Source organism: Pteropus vampyrus, unplaced genomic scaffold (genome assembly GCF_000151845.1).
Source record: "Pteropus vampyrus isolate Shadow unplaced genomic scaffold, Pvam_2.0 Scaffold378, whole genome shotgun sequence".
In the NCBI taxonomy this organism is placed as follows: domain Eukaryota; kingdom Metazoa; phylum Chordata; class Mammalia; order Chiroptera; family Pteropodidae; genus Pteropus; species Pteropus vampyrus.
In genome coordinates, this window is record NW_011889159.1 from 296,365 (window position 1) to 301,144 (window position 4,780).

A 4,780-nucleotide genomic window follows, 5' to 3' on the forward strand; every position below is an offset into this window, starting at 1 on the left:
AATCTCCTTGCTAAAGAATTCATTTTGCTCATCTAGTTTTTATTTAATTCTTGAAATTGTCGATATGACTCATTTCAGAACTCACTGAGTTTTTCAGAAGAACCATTCTGAATTCTCTGTCATTTAAGTTGCATATTTCTATGTCTGTAAGCTTATTTTGTGGAGATTTTTCTTTTTTTCTGAGATGCCTTGTCACCTTGGTTATTCATGGTGTTTAATGGACTATTTCTCCACCTGGGCATTAATGGAAGTGTATTCTGCTTCCCCGCCCCCCACCAGAAAGATTTATTATTTAAAGGTCTCTCTTTAGCCTGTTGCAAAGAAGGTGCTTTTTTTTTGGTTTCCAGTAGGTGACGTCTAAGTCTCTTGGTTCCTTGCTTTATATAAAGTTTTAATAATGCCTTTTTTTTCCTTATAAATAGTCGATCACGCTTGATACACTCAGTCTCAGTTCCTGTCAGTGTTTTTGACAATTTCGGTAGTGTTTGCTCAGATTCCCCTTGGGTTTGGTGTTCAGTCTTGGAGGATATTGGGGGAAGTGCCCTCTGGTTTGGAGGATGGGAGCTGTGGCTCAGCCTTGTGTTTTACAACTGCGACTTGTAATGACAGATGTTGCTTCTCTGCCATCCCCACTTCTTTGTCATCCCCACTTCTCTGCTTTCTGCCCTGATCCCTGGGCACTGTCACTGCATGGAGCTCACAGCTCTCTCAGGCAGGGCTGTTCAGGGAACCCGCTGCACCTTTCTCCTCCCCCTCCTCCTGCAGGGAGCTCTAGCTGCGAGAGACAGCTTCTTTGTTTCTCTCAGTCTACCACCTAAATCTAGGGGTTCTGACCTGTGGTAGCTCTTATTTGCAGATCCCTCACTTAGATGTGCTTGTGTGCAGTTTGAGTGTTTTTTTGTTGAGTTTTAGATGCTCATTTTATTGTTGTTTCAAGGGGAGAGATCTGGGGACATCTGTCACTCTGTCATGCTTTGATACCACTCCTAATCTACGTTTCTGGAGTTCTTGAGCTCCTTTACTTCTATGTTATTACCTATCATTCTATTGACTCCTTATAAATATGAGAAAATCTACATGCCATTGATTATGACAATAAAAAAAATTCAGAATTAAAATTTCCTAGGATTAGTTATAATGACCCTAAAAATATGAATTTTCAGCCTAATTGGTTATACTGAGCAGAAGGAAGAATGCAGGGAGAATAATAAAAGAAGCAGCAATGTTGGTCGAAGTGTTGGAACTAAGAGAACTCTAGCATGGCTCCTACTACTCAGAAAATGGATGAAAAGTGGCATCATTTCTTTCCCAAATAATGGAGGGCTTGATTTGCAACTTGTTTATCAAATCCCACAAAGAAGGGGTACAATATATTCCATAGAAAGTAACCCATCTTCTAATCTCAGGAAGATAAGTAATCTGTTTCTTTTTTAATGTGTTTTAGAAACAGCTGAAGTACCCAAAAGTTACTTTTAAATTCTAATATCCTTTAGGTTTCGCAGTGACTGGGAGGTGGTTCCTCAATCTGGCAGTTTTCATTTCCAGCTATGTTCATATTGATAAAACCCCCTCCTTCCTTATCTTGGTACTTGTTATAATAATTTTGAGGACAATGTAACCCATATTGTAAATAGAGAAGAACATTATCTTGGTTGCTAATAATAATGAAACTTGAAATTTACAAGAATGATGTACAGATACTGAAGAGAACAGCAAGTGAATTAAAGATTAAAGAAAGGAAGAAATGACTAATGCAGAAATTAATTTCAAATCAGTTTCTCCCACTTCATGCACAGAAATGACTAATACACAATTTAATTTCAAATCAATTTCTCCTACTTCGTGCACTGTATAAGAAAGTGAAATAAGAGTGGGTTCCACGTACTAAGGCATAAGGCTCTTGAAATATAACAAAGGGAGCTATTCTTCCTACATTTCACTGCCTGTGAATAATTATGCTTGATTGCCCCCCCCCAAAAGAAAAGAGACTATGAGTAGAAACTATCTTCATTCACTCCTCCAATTCATCTAACAAACAGTTCTTACAATACCTTCTTTGTATTAAATATCAGGATTGCAAAGATAAATTAAACTGGGTTCCTGTCCTCTACTGACTTGTAGTCTAATAATCTAATAGGCAAAAAAAAAGACAACTAACTAAATAAATATTATCAAAGTATATACGTGTGCCAGGTAGTATTCTATATGCTATGGACTCAATGGTAAAGATGTCAGTTACAATTCTTGTTTACATGGAATTTACATTGAACTGGAAGGAGAGAGACATCAAGAAACAGATAAATGTAAAAGATAATTTCAAATAGTGATCATTGTTACGGAGAAAATTAAAGGAGGTGGTATAACACAGAGTAACTGAGGAATGTTATTGTATCTTGATTGAGAAGGTAAAAAGAGGTGACATTTGATCTGAGACCTAAGCAAGGAGCTAATAATGCAAATATCTAGAAAGTATTCCAGTGAGAGGGAACGAGTTCAAAGCTTTTAGAATGGAAATGAACTTGAAAAAAATGTGGATAAGCCAGTATGATTGGAGCCTAGGTAACAGAGAGGAAAGCAGAAAAGAGGTCAGAGAAGTAAGGACCTTGTAAGCTATGAAAATGATTTGGTATTTTAGTCTAGTGAAATGAAGAATTATTAGAAAGTATCAAACAAGAGAGCTACGAGTCCTGATTTATGTTTTGAGAATGTCACTCTGGCAGTTGTGTGGATAAAGTATTGTAGAGGAGTAAGAGCAGAAGCCAGTCAAGCTGCCAGGTATTGAGATGGTCAATTAGGACAAGGAGCCAAACTGAGAGTAACAATCAAGAATTTATTCACTTACTGTGATAGTGCAGACAAGAGGCAAAGAAAAATGCTAGTTCTCCCAGCCAAATAGCCCCTTCTATCTTTCTCTTGGGGACAATACCAGGCAGGGATCCATGGCACGCAACACAGGCAGGGGAAATCATGTCACCGCTAAAGAGCACTAAACAAAATGCTCCTGATGTTTTATGGATCCAAGCAACTAGGAGGCAGAACAGCAAAAGGGGAGAAATACCAAGTCAAGGTGGAGAAGAGTATTTTAGTCAAGGCCTCCTGATAAGAATGTCTTGGAGGAGGCACCTAAAAAGTATACCAGCTAAGAACCCCACTCCTCACTCTAAGGAGGCATCCAAATGACCATGTCTGGGCTAGGAATGCAGATGTGTGTATGAACATGATAGGATTCAGTGGTGAGGCCTGAGTCTTTGGCTGAACTCCCTCTATAGAGTGATATATACTGTCTGTACACTAAGTTTGGTGTGGGGAAGGCAGCTTTCCACCAGGAGGCTTGCTAAGCAAAGCCTTTGTGATTGCCTATGGCTGAGCTTAACACACAGGATTTCGGCCTAGAGCCATCCTCCTCACAGACAAGAAGGTATTGCAATAAATCTAGCAACAGATGATGTTTGATTCGATTGAAGTAATAACAGAAGAGATCAACAAAATGAATGATTACCAGATGTATTTTGAAGGGAGAGCCCACAGGACTTCCTAATTGTATGTAAGAGCAGACAGAAGTATCCATTCCCTCAATATTCATTCAACAGTTTTGGGGAGAATAAGAAGTCACAATTCTGTCTTTGGATATGTAACTTTCATATGCCTAAGAGAAATGTCAAATAAGCATTTACTATTAATGGTGTGGGCAGGAATAGAGAAATAAAATTGCAAATCATCTACATATAAACATTACTAGATGAAATTACCTAAGAAAGAGCATAAAAAGAAAAGCACAGTGGATGACCAAATTTCAAGCATTCTAAGTTAGTAGTTAAGAAGAAAAGGAGCCCACGAAGACTGAGAATGAATTATCAAGTTGAAACACACTACCTACCCTCAAAGTTTCCAACTTTTGGTATTTAGGAAAACAAAGGCAAGCATAGAATGAGCCCCAGATATCTTACACTTCCTACAGGTCCACCAAGGTGAGGGGCTGCTTGAAAATAGGGTTCCTTTAGAATCATATAAATGCTGATCTTCTAACATGAAATTCTTCTGAGAGGATTAGGGACCCTATAAATGTCTCCTTTTTAATGATATCCCTGGCAAGCTATTGAAGTAAAAATGGTGTATTTAACTCAGAAAACCAATAAATATCTTTAGGGGATTCTGTCTATGTTTTAGGTTTTGATTTTTTTAAAATGCCTGTAAGACCCATCAGTAAGTTCCTAATTTTTCTCAATTTTGGTGACTTTCAGTGTCCTGTATATTCTTGGGAACTTTCCATAAAGTATTTTTGTTTAATCTGAGCTCAGTATGCCTGAGACAGATATCTTTCTATCTCTTTTGCTTCCATATCACACAAAATACCCTGAGTTTAATGAAGAATTTTTGGAAAACAAAATGTTTAGTCACTCATCAAAAAAGCAAAACAAAAGAGAAATGCCTGCTGAGATTTGATTTAATAGGTTATTAACCAAAATGTGAAACATTCCAAAATAATGAGGAGGAGGAAGGAGGTGAAATTAATGACATAAAAAAAAAGAAATAAGATAAGAAATTTAAGGCACTAATTTTAAAGTAAAGTAACATTTAGTGATCCATGAAGGTTTTCAAACTCCCATTAAGAAAGTGAGGAAAAAAAGGAGAAGAGTGGTGACCTCCTTCCAGCCATTTAAAGGTCTTCCTGGACAGAGGTAAAATACCACAGTGCATGTCATGGAAGATTTGGTGTCCCTGTGACCCAGAGCAGGTATATTCTTAAAAAAAAGATTATCAATACTAAATATTTTCACCA